This window comes from Adiantum capillus-veneris, chromosome 13 (assembly GCF_014529385.1).
Source record: "Adiantum capillus-veneris isolate H3 chromosome 13, ASM1452938v2, whole genome shotgun sequence".
In the NCBI taxonomy this organism is placed as follows: Eukaryota; Viridiplantae; Streptophyta; class Polypodiopsida; order Polypodiales; family Pteridaceae; genus Adiantum; species Adiantum capillus-veneris.
Window position 1 is genome coordinate 11,946,800 of NC_140943.1, and position 21,169 is coordinate 11,967,968.

The window sequence follows — 21,169 nt, forward strand, 5'->3', positions numbered from 1 at the left end:
TTCCCATTGCCCACCTTTAGAGCAAATCTTTGACTTGTTAATCATGTCCTTGGTCATGACCACCCATGCATGTTCTTCTATATCTATATTATATATACTTGAGCTTAAAATTTTTAAGGAAGGAGAGGGTATCCATGTGTCACTCTCTCCTTCATTATGTGTCACTCTCTCCTTCATTTCAAGAACTTAAGAAACATTTGGTTTAAAGAAATCATTTGGTTTAAAATGTAAATCTATATCTATACTATATATAATTGAGCTTAAAATTTTTAAGGAAGGAGAGGGTATCCATGTGTCACTCTCTACTTCATTTCAAGAACTTAAGAAACATTTGGTTTAAAGAAATCATTTGGTTTAAAATGTAAAAGTGAATGATAAGTAGCAAGTACATTGATGGTAAAAACCGAAAAGACTTAGTTTTGACTTCTAAGTTTGTCAAAAAGTCACAATATTTAATATTATATGTATATCTTCTATACTCTTTATAATGGAGCTTAAAATTTTTGAGCAAGGAGAACGCATCCACATGTCACACTCTGCTGCATTTCAAAGAAAACCTTAAGAAATGCAAAAATGAAAGGTAGAAAATGACAAGACTTCTGAGTCCTAGAAATGTAAAGTAGAAAACTTAGTACTTTGTCTATATTTATAATAGTTTTAGTTCCTGGGAAGGCCATGGAATTTCAGAAATGTAAAGTAGAAAACTTAGTACTTTGTCTATATTTATAATAGTTTTAGTTCTTGGGAAGGCCATGGAATTTCACTTAGGCAACGACTACTTTTGCTTTTTAAAGCCATTTGAAGGGTGGGTTTACTTTGCATTTTAAAGGAACTTTCTTCCGTGTGTCATGTAAGGCTATGGTCATGCGAAGCTTAGTGGTTTGTTACATCAGCCAAAAATTTTTATTAGCGTGTAGACTTTCATCGGCTTACTATGCTTAAAAGAGCATAATTTTCAAACTACGTCGGTTTTTTGCCAATCAATCCTCTTTTTCCCTCTCTATTGTTTGTGTCTCACTCTCCCTCACTACTTGCTACTACCTGTGACGTTTTGGACTGTCGAGCCTGTCTTAGTTAAAATTTTCGAGGCTTATAGACAACTAAGCTTTGTGTGGCCATGTCCTAATGAACCTCCCTTTGTAGGATTGCACAAACCTTCCATGTCGTAAATGATCCCTCTCTAGCCTTACTGCTCAAAGCTCAATAGTTGCACGCATGTATCCGTGTTTTGTCTGTATGTGTGTGTGTGTGTGTGTGTGTGTGTGTGTGTGTGTGTGTGTGTGTGTGTGTGTGTGTGTGTGTGTGTGTGTGTGAGAGAGAGAGAGAGAGAGAGAGAGAGAGAGAGACAGAGTTGACATGCCATTTCGTTGAGGTGTTGGAGCGTTGCAAGAAGGCCTTCCACATTTGCATTGCAATACTAAAGTGCAGCGAGCTCAATAGGAGTCGAATGATTTTTTGTGGATGTCCTGCACACATTGTGTGTGTGTGTGTGTGTGTGTGTATGAGAGAGAGAGAGAGAGAGAGAGAGAGAGAGAGAATGCGACGTTATTGATTGCAAGATTTTTTGTGTGCTGAGAAATAGAGAATGGTCCATGTGATTCATCATGTGTGTGTGTGTGTGTGTATGTGTATGTGTGTGTGTGTGTGTGTGTGTGTGTGTGTGTGTGTGTGTGTAAGAGAGAGAGAGAGAGAGAGAGGGGGGGCTATCACACCATGTGTGTGTGTGTGAGAGAGAGAGAGAGAGGGGGGGGGGGGCTATCACACCAGCATGAGAGAGAGGGGGAGGGAGAATAAGCATTGGTCTTACAATTAGCAATCAACAAAGCGACGATCAATAGAATCCACAATCAAGAATCATGAATCAACATTGACATCTACAAAATCGAGAAGTAACGTAATTGGAAAATTTTGATCCGACAAGTCCAAGGCAGAAGGCGTGTAAGCCCAAGGCAAGAGCGGACCTCAACAGATAGCAAAAGCAGACAACAAGAGGCAACTCTGAAAAATCTTGGCTATTTTTTAGGTCTTTATGCTAGATTTCTTGCTCTTGCCTTGGGTTGACTCAAAATTCAAAGGTGAATTTCAAAAGTCATAGGTGGGATTGCATAAGCTTAGGTTTCTGCAAGTCTCAAAAATTTGTAATGGGGGTTGCACTAAATCAAGGTGAGGCACAATACTTTCTCCCAAAAAACTCAAAAAGCTTACATATGAGAAATTTTAGGGGCAACTTTATTACACTCAATTTCTTTACTTTGTAGGTTTTCTCACCTTCAAATCTAAAATTTAGAGATAAATTTCAAAATCTGCAGGTGGGATTACACTAAAGAGAGGACTTTTCAATCATTCAGCTATACTATGTTTTTCCCAAAAACTTTACAAGAAAATTTACTATATTTTATGGCTATTGCACTAACCTTCTTTGTAGCTTCTGTAAACTTTAATTTAAGTTCTTTGAACTTTGGAGATATTCTCACGTTGAATTTAAAATTTAAAGGTGTGATGTTACTTTGTTAGCCTTTTTGCATCCACGGCTTTTTTGGAGCATGGGGATGTTGTATATTTTATGTTTCTAATTCATTAAAAGTCACTCTGACAAGTGATAAGTGAGTGCTGGTAAAAAAAATGTTTTTTAAAAAATTAGAGGTAAGTCTCAAAATTTGTAGGTGGGGTTATACTAAACCTATGTTTTTTCCTCCAATTGTTGTGGGTGTCATAACCTTCAAATTATATCTTACGAGTGTGTGGCCCATCCTATGGATGGACACATAGACGCGCGTACACACACACACACACACACACACAGAGCCTTTTCTTTGCGTCCGATCCACTCTCTTTCTTGCTTTGTCTTGGTCTCCAACTCTCATCCCCTCGAAGCCCTTTCCTTATGTCACGTGGCAGGGGCCTCCAAGGTGTATTAGATATAGTCAAGGAATTTGTAGGTGGGATGACATTAAACCTAGGTTTTTCTTGAGCACTTACGTACGCCATATTTTTTTTCTATTATTCAATAGTCCATTATCTATCATCTTTATAATGGAGCTTGAAAAATTAGAGGAAGATGAGGGTCTCCACGTCACCTTTTGCACGATATGTTGGATCAACACCAAAATTGAGTTGTTGAGTCCCTATTGGTTGTCCTCCTTGCTATAGACACATTAAAGAGCCTTCAAAAATTACATGAAGTACTCCAAGTTCAATGCAAATTAATTCTTTCCCACACGGTGATGGTCACAGACACACACAGTGCACACACGTATGCGTACACACACACGCAAGCTGTGAGGCGTACAATTTTGGGTACTATAGTTTGCACGTTGTTGAAAAATGGTGGATCTGCACAATCTCTCTCTCTCTCTCTCTCTCTCTCACACACACACACACACACACACACAAGTTAACATGATGTCAGGTGCGCGATTTTGACTATTTCAAATTTGTAGGTGGGATTACACTAAACCTAGGTTTTTCTCAAGCCCTTGCATACACAATAATTTTTTGCTATTATTCAATAGTCCATTATCTATACTCTTTATAATGGAGTTTGAAAAATTATACGAAGGTGAGGGTCTCCACATGTCGCTTTCTAGTTGATTTGCACGGCATGTTGGATCAACACCGAAATTGAGTTATTAAGTCCTTGTTGGTTGTCCTCCTTTTTATAGACACATTAAAGAGCCTTCAAAACTTACATGAAATACTCCAAATTCAATGAAAATCAATTCTTTCCCAATGGCTTGAAATAGTCAAAATTGTACACCTGACATTGTGTTAACATGTGTGTGTATGTGTGTGTGTGTGTGTGTGTGTGTGTGTGTGTGTGTGTGTGAGAGAGAGAGAGAGAGAGAGAGAGAGACAGAGAGAGAGAGTGTGAAAATCCACCATTTTTCAACAACGTGCAAACTATAGTACCCAAAATTATACGCCTGACAACTTGCGTGTGTGTGTACGCGTGTGTGTATGTGTGTGTGTGTGTGTGTGCGCCACCATCACCGTGTGTGTCAGAGATACACGCACACACACACACACACAGCACTTTGCCACTAGCAACTAGACAAAGAAAGAGAAAGAATGAGGTGGGTCACCAAAATTAGAACCAAGACCTTGATTAGGGTAGCTCTGCTGGTAATCACATATAGGTACGATAGGCCAAGCGGTGGTGTTGCGATATTTAGTAACAATAACTTGGTTCTGAAGTAGAGTTGAATAGGGGAGAGGCACTGCTTTCTTGTGGGGAACGCTTGGTAGTAGCAAATGGGTGCTCAAGGCAATGGGTTTCCATGGGTTTGCTCAAGACACTGAGTGTTTGGGCTGAGGAAAAAGAGTTGATGGCTTAGGTGGGAGCACCTGCAGCCATGAATCGACATACTATGTGTGTGTGTGTCACCATCACCGTGTGGGAAAGAATTGATTTGCATTGAATTTGGAGTACTCCATGTAATTTGGTTTTTCTCAAGCCCTTGCATACACCATAATTTTTTGTTATTATTCAATAGTCCATTATCTATACTCTTTATAATGGAGCTTGAAAAATTAGACAAAGGTGAGAGTCTCCACATGTCGCTTTCTGGTTGATTTGCACGGCATATTGGATCAGCACCGAAATTGAGTTGTTAAGTCCCTGCTGGTTGTCCTTCTTTCTATAGACACATTAAAGAGCCTTTAAAACTTACATGAAGTACTCCAAATTCAATGCAAATCAATTCTTTCCCAATGGCTTGAAATAGTCAAAATTGTACACCTGACATTGTGTTAACCTGTGTGTGTGTGTGTGTGAGAGAGAGAGAGAGAGAGAGTGAAAATCCACCATTTTTCAACAACCTGCAAACTATAGTATCCAAAATTGTACGCCTGAAAACTTGCATGTGTGTGTACGCGTGTGCGTGTGTGTGCCACCATCACCGTGTGTGTCAGATACACACACACACAACACTCTGCCACTAGCAACTAGACAAAGAAAGAGAAAGAATGAGGTGGGTCACCAAAATTAGAACCAAGACCTTGATTAGGGTAGCTCTGCTGGTGATCACATATAGGTATGATAGGCCAAGTAGTGGTGTTGCGATATTTAGCAGCAATAACTTGGTTGTGAAGCAGAGTTGAATAGGGGAGAAGCACTGCTTTCTTGTGGGGAACGCTTGGTAGTAGCAAATGGGTGCTCAAGGCAATGGGTGTCCATGGGTTTGCTCAAGACACTGAGTGTTTGGGCTGAGGAAAAAGAGTTGATGGCTTAGGTGGGAGCACATGCAGCCATGACTTGACATACTATATGTGTGTGTGTGTGTGTGTGTGTGTGTGTGTGTGTGTGTGTGTGTGTGAGAGAGAGAGAGAGAGAGAGAGAGAGAGAGAGAGAGAGACTATGTGTGTGTGTGTGTGTGTGTGTGTGTGTGTGTGAGAGAGAGAGAGAGAGAGGGACTTTCCTTGGTAACCTGGTAGCCCTTCAAAAGTGACCCCAGAGCGTGGCACCAACCAAAACTTATCTTGCTTTACCAATAGAGGGTCATGAAAAGCATGTTTATTGGCAAGTCATGGTTTTGATAGCATGGCACAACAAAATCAAGCTGGTAGAAATATGATACATTGCTGTTGGTTGATTAGCAAGGAGATATGGGAACTTTTAATTTATTAGAATTTGTGTGAAGAATGAGTCGCTCGCAACCATTTGACTAAAAATACTCCATGTGCTCATTAAGAGAGAGAGAGAGAGAGAGAGAGAGAGAGAGAGAGAGAGAGAGAGCTATCTAGTCCTCAAATCAAAAGAATTGAGAAAGGGAGAAAAGGTGGAAAAAGAGATAGGAGAGATCTACTCGATGAATCTTGATCTCATCTAATATGAGAGAGAGAGAGAGAGAGAGAGAGAGAGAGAGAAGGCATAGCTATGCATTGTTATCTTGCTAGAGTGATTCCAAGGACTATAGTTTCATTCTCCTCACACGTGAGCGAACACACACACACACATACCTACCTATATATGTCCCCGTGTGTGTGTGTATGTGTGTGGGAGTGAGAGAGAGAGAGAGAGAGAGAGAGAGAGAACACACACACTCACATACTTATATGTCTTTGTGTGTGTGTGTGTGTGTGTGAGAGAGAGAGAGAGAGAGAGATCTCCAATTTCCGTGATTTTCTTGGCCGCAACAACGTGCGGGTCACATACTAGTGTTTAGCTATAGAGACTACAAACTTGGCACAAAGTCGTATATAAAAATGTCATATTGCTCAAAAGATGTCTTTCTAGTATATCTGAACCAATTTGAAGCTGTGTATCAAAATTAAAACAAATTTTGATGAAGTGCACTTAAAACAACATTCAAAACCGTTTCAAGACCAAGCAACAACAAGAGCTTGTTTTGCTTGTAACTTGGCTTATAGTGGGTATTTTTGACTATAACATGAGATGTGAGATGTAAACAAGTATGTCATTTTGAAGTCAAATACTCCCACTTTGACTCCCACTATGAATGGATGTTTAGTATTGTGATACTATACATTTTTAGTTATGAAGAATTTGACTATACAATATTGTTCATAGTGATGAGTTGTACCCTTAGTCAATCCTCCACACTATCTTGCACAGGCATGCTCAAATGGGATCGATGACTAAGGTGATATGGGTTGTTGGATGCACATTTGGTAAATTCGAGGTGTTTAGTAAATTCAAAAAGAAAAATAAATTCAGGCAGGCTTGTAAATTTGGGTCGATCCGCACCCCATGTCTTGAACCCCCGATCTCTCCACCACGAACCATATGCACTAACCACTACGCTCATATACGTAAGTTGAAATATAGACGATTCGAGTATGTCATATGGTAAATGTGAGTCGATTAGTAAATTTGGAGCAAATTTATAAATTTGAACAAATTGATAAATTCACGAAAACTTTAGTTCTGATGGTCCATAATTGACGCGCTTTGCCTTTTCCTCCTCCACGATTGATCCCATTTGACCATGCCCGTGTGATATAGTGATGAGGCCAATCTTGGTTCAATTTAAATGATTTTTGCTTGACCTAAAGGCTAAAAGCTAGTTTCTAGCATAGTAATTTGTTTGATTCCATGTTTGGCCTTTATGGATGATCAAAAGCACCAAAATTTTTCAAACTTCAGCAATAGGCTCAGTTTGACATTTGTATATAATGTGTAAACAAGTTGATACAATTTTGCTAGTTTCAGCCCTCATGTTTAATATCATGGCACTAAATTTTGGCTTAGTTTTTTACCAAACTTTTGTAATTGATTGCCCTCTATTAGATGAACCAAACAATATCCTTGTTTAGCAATTTTCCCATTCATGCAATAATGATTTGAAATATTTGTCTAGTGGAAAACATGCAGATACTCTTTAAAGCCACAACTTCACATAAATATCTAGTATGTCCCTCTAATTTTGGGAAGCAGCTGAATTAACTAAAATCTGGGAAGATCCTCCTTGAGATTCAAGAGGAGCCCACATGTGTAAACAAATGCTTCCTTCTCATCTTTTAATGATAGAATATTTTGTAAAGTATCCTTCGTTCATTTGAATACTCTCTCTACTCTCCCTCTCTCTCTATCGAAGGATATTTTTATCATCGGCGGGTCACGTCAAATCGAGTCAGGCGCGGACTATTAGCAGCAATACCTCTGAGGAGCAATGAAACCCATGTGGCAAATTCACTTAGAGCTCTGCAAGGAGCGGGCTAGAGAGCACGCATGAAGAAATGCTTCTCTATCTCCCTCTTCCTACCTGTCTCTCTCTCTCTCTTCGCTGTTTCGAATCCGAACGCCTCTCTGTGGTGGGCTAGATCTTTAAGGTCTCTGGGATAGGTTCCTATTAAAACTCTCTTCTTCTTCTTCTTCTCTCCTTGTGTTGGACTTGCAAATGAGAGGGGGAGGACGGGTGGAAGGCGGCACCAGAATATTGCCACTACAAGCTGGAGGGTTGGCGCAAATAGGAGAGATGTTCGATGCAAAGGCATGGTGGAAGAGGACCCGACGTCGAAGGAGGGACGTTGGACTAAAAATGATATTGATGAGAATGATCAAGAGTAGGGTTGGTTCACACCTCTAGTACTATGTTTAATTACACAATATGTCCAAACAAACAAATCAGTGCGCTTTTACTCTTTGATCCAATGAATACCTCTCCAACTCATCCAAGAGCCTAAAAGCATATCCCACTAATCGCTTTTACTCTTTGATCCAATGAATACCTCTCCAACTCATCCAAGAGCCTAAAAGCATATCCCACTAATCCAATCCTAATGTAAAGACACTAAAGAGTATTTTGACAAGTATGTGGCCACGATTTTCGCAGCAGGTCAATTTATAGAGTATCTCATCAAATACCGCCCGAAAATTAAAGCAAAAGGAAAGTGCCCGTCGCGTGTCAGGAGGTGCTTGAAAGGTGCGATTTTTTTTGCAGGCACGTGGGCGGTGAACTCTGTCAATTTCTTGCACTCGGGCGACATGCAAAGCGGCAACCCAATACAGGAGGAGGAGGAAGCGAAGCGTTACAAAATCATGACATGACTCTGTGTGTGTCTGTGTGTGTGTGTGTGTGTGTGTGTGTGTGTGTGTGTGTGTGAGAGAGAGAGAGAGAGAGAGAGAGAGAGAGACCTTCGAGAATGTGTCTGACACAGGAGAGGAAAGCAGCTGAAAGGAGCAGAGCAGTGGGAGAGACATTGTGGGCCATCGTAAAGCTGCAAGGATGTGTGTAGCGCATAAGCTTTATTTCAATGTGGCGTGGCCGTCATCTTGTGTGTGTGTGTGTGTGTGTGTGTGAGTGAGAGAGAGAGAGAGAGAGAGAGAGAGAGAGAGGGGGGGGGGGGGGCTATGAGCGTGAGAGAGAGCCTATACCAGGCGGGCCTACAGCTCCATCACCTCCTTGACTTCATCCTTGGAGAACTCTCTCTATCTCTCTCTCTCTCTCTCTCTGAACTTGCAAACAGAGAGATATCTCCATTGTCGCAGGCGGTTGACCAGGGCAGGGAGGTTGTGGAGCGGCATGTCTCGTTGTGAAGGCACAGAGAGCTAGAGAGGTCGGGCATCAAGGTGCCAGGATGGGGTGTCATTCCAGAGCAGATGACGAGGACGATCCGAGGAAACGGAGGGATGGAGAGAGGGCATGAAGCGGAGCGTGTGCATTGCCTGCAATGTTAAAACCTAAGGGGCCGGTGGAATCTTTGGAAGAAATTAATTAATGGATGTGAGAATAGACCGAATAGTATGTCCCATCCCAAATGCTTCAACATAGTCACTAAACCCAATTACTAACTATGTGCTAAAAAGAAGATAAGGTGATTCCTTTAGAGAGAGCTAGAGGAAGGTTCGGATAATGAATCTATGGACATGGTTTTCTCTAGTGTAGGTTGCCTTGCCCCCATCAAAACTATGCCAAATGTTATAGAGTTCCTCAACTTTGTTAATCTTATTGTAGTAATAGCAAGAATGACGAACAAAATTGTCAATCCAAAGGACGTGGCTAATCTGACTAGTATATGGAGGCTACAAGAGGGTGTCGACGGACCCTTGAAAAATTGATTTGCAATAGGCTATAATCTAATGATAAGCTTTTAAAAACCCATTTCATTGAAAGCTCGTCTACTTCTGCTATTCTACATATGCTAATATAAATCATGCATTTCACCTAGAAAATGGTGTTTGATTGCAACTAAACCTCCCATGGAAATAAACAAGACAATTTAAGAGCCTCGAATCTATCAAAAGGATGTCGGATGCAAAAAATAGTAAGCAATAGGCCTAAATCTAGCATGTTATTTCTGGCAGTACACCTGGCAGTACACCATATGGCTTCGTAATGGCAAGCTCCATCCACGGTTACTCTCAAAATCACAAACGGATACTTAAATCACAAGTTATACACATGCCATGCCAAAACATAGAAATACGAGGAGTGACTTACATTGATGTGTGGAGTTTTCACCTCAAAACACAATGTCACTCTCTTTTTCAAAAATCGACTTTGTGTAAGGGAGATGCAAGTACACAAAAGTACATAGCATGTTGATTGCTCAATTCATTATCCAAAAGAGCTTGTGTTCATTTTACAAAAACAAGTGATAAAATCACGAGGCCTGCACTTGAGAGTGGCAGTGAAAGGTAAAATTAATGCCAGTTGAACTGCTTTGATTATTTTGAAATGAAAAACAAGTGATAAAATCTCATAATCACGAGACTTGCCTACGGAAAGGGGAGCGAGAGGGCTTTTGCCTCTGGAGGAAGGGATGCAAATCATAGACGAAGAGGGAGAACACAAAAACTTGCCCCTCTAGTGTTGCAAAGCCCCCCCTCATCCTATCCAAAATAGTCCCTCAAGGGCAACATCTAGTGATCAGAAACTCGACTTCATTAAGGATAAACATGTTGTGAGCATGCAACACGGGCTGCGAGCAATGTTCAAAAAGCCCTTCAAGGACAAAATGTAAACCTATTGTAGACAATCGGCCCCAAACCTTTCCGGCTTGGTAATGCTGACTCTTAGCCTTAGCAAAAAGGTGTTGCTACCTCCTTGCATATGCAAAGATCTGCAAGTGCCATGCCGCATGCTACTAAAAATATTGAGCACTCAATTGGAGAACCTTGGACACTAGGTAGAGAAAATGGCAAAACACGGGGCGAGAATATATGGTTAGTAAATGAGTGAAGTGTGAAATTTGAGACCCCGTCCACAACCTGTGGCACCGAAAATAGCATTAATGCATGAAACTAGAAATAATCACACTAACAAGTTAAGAAGCACAAATACAATGGTTGAAATGAAAAAGACCACCATAACAAGCATCCCAATGTAGATAGGCCCCAATGCAGCCAGTGAGCTTGTACCCTATCTAGTAGTCTAGAGAGAGAGGCGCAGCAACTAACTAGGGGTGTTGACATCCGTAGCAAGCTAGGGTCATGGTGTACACTAGTGCTAGTGTTGCCCTTGTACGATGACACCGATGCCATAGCAACAGCTCTCTGCATGATAATCTTCATTTGTTGGTAGTTGTAATTTATGTTCAAGCCCCCATTTCTCAACGGCACGTTCTTCACTAGTATACCTGTAACATTTGTTTCTCCTCGTTTGCAATAGCTAGGCTCAACCCTGCACTTGCACTTATATGTACTATGGAAAGGGTTGTTGCACTTGCGCCTTCAATAACTGCATTGGCTACCTCCGAATCTAATCCTTGTCGATCAACAGCGATCTCTTTCTCCACATTGAAGTCAACATCTCCAATCTTCCTCATCTCATTCGTGCCGATTTGATTAGCCTCACGTGACGTTGGGGTGCATGTTGTTCTGATACATGTGATGATCCCCTCCCTGATCAGCTCCATGGGGAGCCTATATGTCTTCCAGATTTCTCAAGGGGGCCTTCTATGTCCGCTTATTGCTGCTTCAAGCCCAGCTAAATTCTTGGACTGGTAGCACTCTAACTGATGCTCACTGCCAACGCAGTGCCTAGCCAGTCAAAAGGTGATTTATAATTACAGATGGTTGATAGCCTGCTATTTTAGATAAACAAGGGGCACTTTAGAGAACTTGCTCAATTCGGTGACTACGTGCAAGAACGAGGGAAGGTATGGTAGATGTAGCCAAGGCTGATACAACTGCGTCAATGTTTCCAATAATAGTGATCTTACGGTGCCACTTCCACCAAATCCTGGTAGGATCGAACAGCTGCCCACCTCGCCCAAATCTCTGAGTTCCACCACCGGGAACACGTGGAATCTTGGAGATCATACCTTGACTAGTGTCCCACGACTCTACGGAGGTCTGACAGGCCTTCTTACTCAAAGGATACGACTTGTGCTCATCTTTTTCCATATTGGCACGCACAAAGTTGACGATGTTAGGGCGGGCGGGAGCTTTGAGCATAATATCAAGAAGAGGGGCTAATTATAGTCATGGCATCTCCGTCTGCGAGACGAGAGGTCAAGACGCATTGTTGATGCACAAAACCTACAAGAGAAAGATTAGAAGCTAAAATCCTGATGATCATGAGCCTTGTGGCCTGCTTCTACTCTCTCTCTCTCTCTCTCTCTCTCTCTCTCTCTCTCTCTCTCTCTCTCTCTCTCTCTCTCTCTAGTGCATTCCAGGGTTATCAACAGATCTTCCTAGCGGCAGGCACATGAAGAGACTCGCTCAATGCTTGCATACATTAAGGCAAGTCGGAGAACCCCCATGCACCATTGCTTACCAAGCGCGAGCATAGATTTCTCATTGCAGGCTATTGGAGAACGGTGTTATGCGTCCGTGGATATATTGCATGTCAGATTTTATTTTTTAATCTTTTTTAGGGGCACTACCGCTTCAGGTCTACGAGCTGTTTGTGTAGCTCCAATGTCGGTTGCATCTAAAGCTTCAACACGAAGTGCGAAACGATAGCTCAGGTAGCCCAAGGCTCCAGCGTTCAAAGAGCAACAAGGTCACAAGGACCCCATACTCTATCTTTCGTTCTCTCTTTCCATCGTGGGAAGCTCTCTTCAGTGCCTAGGCAGAGCTCCTTGTTCTCTCTCTTGCGGTATGTGCAGATTCTAGACATGGAGATTATGTGTGCACAGAGAGAGAGAGAGAGAGAGAGAGAGAGAGAGAGAGAGAGAGAGAGAGAGACTTAGTAGAGCCTTCTAGAGAGACAAGAGAAAGGTGAGAGCCTAGCTGCTCATAGCGCTCTCAATTCTCAGTGCAGTGCCCTACGCACACACACACACACACATAGAGAGAGAGAGGATTCAAATTTCACTCTATCGCTTTTCTTGTTTCTTGAGATCACCCGGATCTTGCCTCGATGCTTCATCGTTTCTTGGATAGTGTTCTCGCTTCACAATGAGGGCCCACTAACTTATCACCGAATGAAATAAAAATGCATTAAAAAACAATTAAAAATATATATGAAATTTTTCACGAACAAAAAGGGAACACATCACTATGACCTTAGCCCTTTGGGCAGGCCAAAAATGGCTTTTACTCATTTCCAAGAGTAAGGATTTGGTCCTCTCACTAAAATGGGTTTCACTATGGGCCTCTAGGTAAATGAGTTATAAGCCAAAAGCCACATGCACCAATCTAATCAATAAGATCTAGCAATTACGTTCATAAAAATAAACAATGGAATCCCACTTTTAGTGGAGTCTGTTAGTTCAACCTAATAGAAAGGGTGTGTGTGTGTGTGCCTTTTTTTTTGGGAGGAAAAGTTTTTTATCTCAAACTCACAAATTGTGAGTGATAAATGTATTAAAACCAAAAAAAGGCCATGCTCAATCCGAAGCATGGCATCAACCACCATCTCCACCAAACACAATCACATATGCCAGATACATTGGTTGATGAAGGGCACCACTATATAGACCAAACGCAACAAAAAAATGGTTTTTTCAATATGCTCGTTTACAAAACTTTTAGGGAAAAAAATGGGTGAAAATTAAAAAAATTAAAGAGGGAACATTTTTTGGCACTTACATTGTACGTTTTTGGCTGATGTGGCTTGATGAAGAGAAAGGAGGGGAGTAGAAAGTATCGAACCACCTTTTCTCCCTTCATTTTGTGTGTGTGTGTGTGTGTGTGTGTGTGTGAGTGAGAGAGAGAGAGAGAGAGAGAGAAAGAGAGAGACTTCTACAAAAGCCTTTAATAAAAGGTTAGGGAAGCGTATAAAAAATCAGCTTAATAAATGCTCTTGTCGTCTCAACCATATACAAATTTAGCTTTATCCCTTAAAATTAGAGATTTTTACAAAGCCCACGCAAAGTTCAAATTTTATTTAAGAGTTCTAAAGTGTGATTATGTTGCTTGATTATAAGTCTAATATTAATCCAAGTAGTTATAAAATCTCGTTGCATCAGTCATGAAGACTCTGGGATTTGGACGCAAGTTGTGTGTGTTAGTGCATACGCTTGGGGAGGCAAGTTGCTTGAGGTGCTATTCAACAATAAAATAGTGGGTATGTTCGAGGTCAAGCGTTTGATCAAAAAAGGTTGCCTACTTCCGCTGCTCTTTGCTATTGGTTCTTACCCATTGGTAACCTTGTTCGAGATAGTGCTTCAAAAGGGGAAATTCAAGGTCTATCACACTTCCTGGAGGTAAGCAACTGCTTGCAAAGTTATTTGTAGACGATTCTCTGATGTTCATCAAAGCCAAACCAGAAGTGCTAAGAAGAGCCATTGAGATCGTCTAGCTATTTGCCACGGCTTCCGGCTCAATGTGAAATATTGAGAAGACAAGACTAATCTCCTTGTCTAAAAGCAACACGTTTAACCCCACGGAATGGTGAGGGGAAGTTATTGGGAAGGGCGCTGTTTTCAGGCACGTGGGTGCCCCGCTGGGGGTGGGCCTATTGGATAAGCAGTGTTTTGACTGGGTACTGAACAAGATTAATAGAAAAATGAGAAGGTGGGACTTTGTGATCCTTCCCTTCCATGGTAGAGCCATTGTCATCAATGCTTTTATAATCCTTTACATCTCTTTCGCGTCGCCTCTCCTTAAGCTAATCAATCCAATCGAGAAGAGTTTTTGAAGCCTTCATAATGATTCTTGTGGAAGAACAACACTAAGACCTATCCCCTAGTCAATGGGTCAAATGGGAATGGTTAGCTAGACCAAAAAAACAAGTGGCATTGGGATCCTGTACCCCATGCTACATGCAGAAGCTTTGAGTGCCAAGCTAGTTGTCTCGATGATGAAGCAGAAGCAAGAATGGGCCATTATGGCCTGGGATATGATAACCAAAGGAGAGATGACATCAAAAGGGGGCAAATGGAAGGAGGCCACACTGCATGAAAAGATTATGGCGCCTCTCTAGATGTCTCTTAAGCTTGGCGACAGTACAGCGGAACTAGCTCGAGAAGTGTAACAAAGTGGCCTTAACCCTGGAATGGGGGGAGAAGTTCAATTATTTCAAGGGTTCCTCCCACCAATGGTCCCCCTGGATTTCTAAACTTGGAAGGGGTTCTTTAAACCCCTTTTGGAGGGAAGTTGCCCGCCATGTCAACAACAAAGGAATTTCTACGATGTTTCACCTCTGGGATGACAGAAATCTCTGCTGGAAGGATGTGGAGGTTTTTGTGCAGCAACATAATATGGGCCTCTTCAAAAGACTTTTGATCAATAAACTCCTAGAAACATTGTCAACAGCTCCGTCGCCCGTCTGTGGGGGGAGTTAGACTGGAAATCTTAGCATTGGCCAAAGGATAGAGTGTTTCTACTCCCCAAGACCCAGGATACATATAGTGTGGTAGCTTACAAAGCAGATTGGTTTGGCCCAGTCACCAAAATATGGAAGAAAAATTGGTCAAAAGAGATTTGGCAAAGAAGTATTAATGACATATGGGACATCAAATGTTACGAGACTGGGCACCCTCCTGTTGTAGTGGCTAGGTGCAATTGGGATAACTGTCGTAATGGTTAATTATGTGCTGTCTATTTATTTTTCTAATTGAGTTGATGCTGATGATTTTGTAGAGTGGAATGCGGGGAGTTGATGAAGAGGCGCAGGCAATAACTCTCGGCCATTTTATACTCGCACAATATTTTAGATTTTCATTTCAATAAGCCACTATGGATCTGTAAATAATTGTAGTGGGAAATCCCCTTATGGGTCATGCAAGAACTAATGAGCTTCACTCATTTACAAAAGTGAAGTGGTTGGAAAAGAGGGTCTTCAAATTTTGGCACCTTAAACTCACAAATAATATATTAAATACCAACTCCACAAGAGAGGAGTTTGGGGCCAAATTTAGGCTTTTCTCTTGGAGATTCTCTTCTCTGCTCTCTTATGCTATGCTCTATTTACAAGAGCATCTACTCAGATTCCCTTTAATTCACCCAGAAAAAGTCGTTTTTGGGCACTACTTGCCATTTCATTAATTAATTAGGCCCCAAGATTCCTTCTTCTAATCTTTCCAAAGCAAAAGCCCGACGTTCGCCCCAGTTCCCACCTGGGCATTGGCTCCAGTTCCCACGAACGATTTGTTCCACTGCTTCGCTAGCACCGCCCTGCAGAGAAAACAGGCTTTGCTCTCACTGCTGTTCCTCTCTCTGTTCTCTGCTCCACATGCCCCCCATCCGCATCCTACACCCCTTCTCTCGCCATGCACATGTGCCAGCTCTAGTCAACAGAATGTTTACAGAATTCTTGCACTGACTCAGCTCCCACCGCTCCATTCACTCGCGTGCCGACTCAACGCCGTCCTACACGTGTTTGTCATGATCCCACAAAGAGGTAGATGACCGCACACAAACTCTGATTCCCCTGTTGTCCATATCACCATCACCAATGCCATGCATTCACTCCTACCTCCACTGTCGTAGACACAAACCCACGCAGGTTAGCAGTCCAAAGAGATCACAAAAAGACAATCTATCTCTCATTGCCCCTTTGGCCTGCCATACACCATCGTGACACAGGCGTTACCGTGCAGACAGATAGGAGGACAGAGGCGGGGATCTGCACACGGCCTGTGCCGTCACAATAGACATGCGTAAAAAGAATAATTTCTTTTTAAATAGACTCTCTTTTCATCTCTCTCCACCACGTGCCCTCAGCCCTGCCCAAATATTTTCTCCCACTCCCTTTTGATATTAAACCAACAAAGCATCTCCGTAGATGCCACTTAATGAAGCCAAAAAAAGTAGTTTTGGTCTCCTACTTGCTATGTAATCTTTAATCAAGTCTCTATCCCTTACAATTCTCTTACACACTCTTACAATCTTGTCTATGGCAATTCTATGTTGTGTGTGTGTGTGTGTGTGTGTGTGTGTGTGTGTGTGTGTGTGTGTGTGATAGTCTAGGTGTGTGTTTGTGTGTGTGCTTGGAAATTGGGAAAAGAGGTGGACAAGTTGATGGTGATGTTTGTGAGCATGTGTTGAATAGTTTAACCAACCGGTCTCCCCCTCTTCTCCCAACTGTGGTATTAGAGCTTCAGGTTCGAGAAAATCGGCCAATCAAATTCTAATTCCGAAGAGGATTTTTTCAATTGGCAATATCAAGTGTGCAAGGTGAAGCTAATCGGTCATCCATCGACAAATTGACAATTCGACAATTCAATTTGCTTAACGACGATCAAGACTCGGTATGGCCAGTTTTAATTTCAATTGATTATTGATTCCTGTGGAATTGTGAAGACATGCGGGTGATGAATTGAGAAGAAGGCAATTTTGAGGAATTTTATGATTTGGAAGCGACATCGGGTTCCATTGAAAGCGTATCGAAGGGATAAACTTAGTGGAGAATTGAAGAAAGGCGAAAGAAGCAACTCCGGTTCCAAGCTTGCATAAGGGTGAAGAGAGGAGAAGAGGCAGAATGTCAAAGGGAGACTCAAGCTTGTCAAGAGATTCCTATGCAAAGAAAATCTATCACAAATCAACTCAATTGAGCTTTTCAACAGTATCATATGAAGCCCCGCTTACACAAAGCTATGCTTGAGGATCGACCTCCGTCAAAGTGTGCAGAGTTGGCATCAACGTAAGCGCCATGATCCGTGGAGGGGTTCTCCCTCTTGCATCGAGTTCCAAAACTGCCTAGAGAAGTCACCATCTTCATCCTTTTCCCTGGCGTAACTTCTCTGCTTGCGAGCTCGCTGCCCTCCTCTTTTCCCATGCACACCAATTCACACTACTTTAAAAAGGTAGTGGCAACCCTTTGATATCCCTTCTAATTTACCGGCCTCCGATTAAAGCATTCCTTTCAGCTTAAGGAGGGTGGTCATTCCCCCTCTTTTTACCTCCAAGAGTGGAATTACCTAGTGGTCATTCCCTCTCTTTTTACCCCAACCAGTGGAATTACCTAGTGGTTTTTTTTTTTTTTTTAAATTATAGCAAAACTCACAATTGTGTGTGGATTATATTGAGCAGCCCAAAAAATTACAAGGTTTTGTCATGCTCATGTTAAGCCATGACAACATCCAGGGATCATAATTACAATGGCTATCAAGGCAGCCACCCCTACCACCCCGCCTCACTCTGATATCTTTTACTTACCAATGGCCAAGATTTTCCCCCATCCTAGGCATTCCATCTGCTGACAACAAGGCACAAGTAGTCCTAGACCAATCCTCCGAGTGCTGCTTGCACCCAAGTGCCCATATTAGCACTTTGGTTTCTTGTATGATTTCTACGAAGCTTGCCACCTCAAATCCTCCTTCAAAAGCACGGTGGTTCCTTGTCTGCCGTACATTATGAAAGAAGAAGTATCTGACGATCTGAGTGCTGACGAGGAGTGCAGGACTACCTGAATTTTTCCCTCCAAGGCATAGGTCAGTCTTGAAAAAACTAATTTTCCATGTTCTCTGGACCCACTTGCATACTTTCCCTGCGAGGCCTTTTATAGTTGGGACGTACATGAGTAGGTGGGCCACATCTTCACTAGCTAACCTGCACCCCAAGCATCGATCTGACCCAATCCCTCTCTCCTAAATCTTCACCCCCGTCGGTAAAGCACCCCAAACAACCTTCCATAAGAAAACATTCATGTACTGCGGAACCTTTGGCTTCCAAATGTTCTCCATTACATACTCCCACCTTTCCTCCGGCCATTGCTTTTTCCCAAAGCTTGTTAAGGGGGCTAGACCAATTCTTCTTTTGCATCATTGTCTGATAAATGCTTTTAGTATGGGGTTTCCACACTAGACTGCTTCCGGGCCATTTCCAGGCATTCCAGTCCAACTCCGAATCACAGATTGGCATCACTGGATTGTCCAGCTCTTTCATCACTTTGTGGACAAGCAAGACCTCCAAGCTATTAAGTTGGTATTGGGAAACCATAAGGTCAATGGTTTTCCAACTCTTGTTGCCACGGTCCCAGAAGTGCTCAAGCCGGTTCAAACCCTTATTATTCAGCTTCCTGGCTGTCTCAATCCAATAGGGAGTTTGTGGCAGATCTACAACTTTGGAGAGCCAGGGGGACCAATGCAGGACGGAGTTCTTGAAGTATCTGGCTTCTTCCCCCCACTTTAAGACTCCTGTTGCTCTATTGCATTTTCTTACCAATTCTCCTGAATTGCCCCCCAGTCTTAAGGTAGACCACACCGGGACTAACAGTTTGTCATGAATCTCCACCCCCCTCCACTTTTCACCCTTCGAGCCAAGTTTAGCTGCTTCTATCATATCTCTGATCATGATAGCTCAAACTTGATCCTGCTTAGCCAAGGAAACAAAAAATTTGGTGCAACAAGCTTCTGCATGGGCCACAGGGTTGAGAATTATGAGGCCTCCTTGATTCCCCGGCTGAGCAACTGATTCCCAACGGGCCCATTGCCATGGCCTTGAAGATTTCATGTTATTTTTCCATAAAAATATTTTTACTGATTTTAAAAACTCTTTCGAGTTACCTAGTGGTCTTAAACAAAAAGGAAAGTCAGGCACCTCATTACCTTTAGTCTGCAACCTATTAAGCTTTTTTTTTTCCCATAAAGGGCGTTGTGATTGCATTTCTCTGGTGAAACAGAGGAGGATGACAAAAAAAAAAGTTACATGGGGGAAGGTAATGTTTTCGTTGATTGACATAATTACAAAAGTTTCCATTCTAGCTGATCCTTTACAACCACCACTAGTCAACTACTTCCACTAGGCAGATAGCTGCAGCCCATTGAAGTGTTGCCTTCGTAGCTTTTCTTCTTCAGACCTGTAGTCATCTATCATTCTCTGTAAGTGCATGTACAAGCTGTCAAGCAAGACCTCCTGTTGCTTATTTATGTTAGCACTGTTGTAGAATCCCATGCAATCATTCAACACTTTCCGATTAGCTTTGTAGATTCTACATCGATCTAGCTTGAGCTAGTTGACCTGCAAGGAAAAATGAGCAAACAGTATCCTCAGACTTTTATTCTGGAAGCATTGTTAAAGATGCTCTCGCTCCTTTCACGCTAGATTAGCCAGAAAATTTCTCCTCTAATCTTGTTCCAAATAACTGAAAATACTAAAATTGAATCACCAAGCAAAAATTGTTTCCACTTGGGGTTGGATCCCAGAGCTCTGGTTAGGGGGAATAAAATAGTAGCATTAGCAGGACAATTCATGAAGAGGTGGGAGATGTCCTCTTCCATTCGCAAGCATCTTTGGCAGGTTCCTGCACCCATTCCAGTAGCCTTCAGTCTGCAGCCTGTCCAGACTGCTTTGTGGAGGATGAGCCACAACAAGATAGAGTGCTTTGTTGGGATCCCTCTGTTCCATATGTGCCGGAACTTGAACGTCCATTGATTCTTTGACATATTCACATTCCATCTCTTATTGAGGGCAGTGTGCAGGGGGACTTGTAGCTTGGGCGGAATATTCGGAGGATGGTGAAGTGCGCTGCCACTTGCCCAATAAAGGGCTTTGGGTGACATTTCAAGTGCCGATGAGAGGGACCACTCCTGACCTTTGGGGAAGAGTGATTTCCTTGTGTCTAGAAGTGTCAGCTCCCAGGGTTGTAGTTGGTAGCGCCTAAGGATTTAAGAGTGTGTGAGCCACCTAGCTTCTGCTGCATGCCACAGGTGTTTCCAAGAGGTTATACCTTTATTGTGGATGCGTCTTGCAGTCCGTGTCTAGTCTTGGGAGAGAGGGGGGATGGGGAGATGGGGGGAAAAGACCACCATAAGGATTCCTGAGCTCTGATGATGAGGCTGTGTTTAGATTCCCAATAGACCCTCAAGCTGGGTCTATACCTGTTCCAAGCTTTCCAGAGCGATTTGAGGAGGTCCAACCCTTTAGTTGTTACCTCAAAGGGCCAAAAAAAAGAGTAAACCATGCGATGTTGGAGACTCCTTGTACTCTTTTCAGTTGAAACTTGTCTAGGTGTCGGAACAGCAGAGAGGCCCATTCTTTTTCTGGTTGTTTGAGGGCTCTTAGGATGAGCTTTATAGCAAGCTTGTCAGGCCAGTTATTTACATTGGTCAGTCCAAGCCCTCCTTGTTCCTTGGGGAGGCAACAATAGTCCCTCTTGACTTTGGCTATCCCTTTCTTGAGGGGGTCACATGTCCAAAGAAAGTTCCTGCAGACCTTAATGAACTGCTTTAAGTCATCATTGGGGGGTCTCCAGTAAGAAAGGAAGTATAGCACGTAACTGGTGATGAAGTGCTTGATGACTACCACCCTTCCTGTTAGATTAGCTTGGAACCCCATCCATCGGTTCAGTTTGTCTGTGAACCTTTCCATGACCCACTTCCACCTCTGCCTCATGGTGACTTTGAAGCCAAATGGGATTCCTAGCAGTCAGAA

At 42.4% G+C, this 21,169-nt stretch overlaps 1 pseudogene; it reads right to left on the reverse strand.

Moving 5' to 3' along the window:
* Nucleotides 1–11,515: 11,515 nt before the first annotated feature.
* LOC147443605 (large ribosomal subunit protein uL4 pseudogene) lies at nucleotides 11,516–11,860 on the reverse strand (annotated as a pseudogene).
* Nucleotides 11,861–21,169: the final 9,309 nt, after the last annotated feature.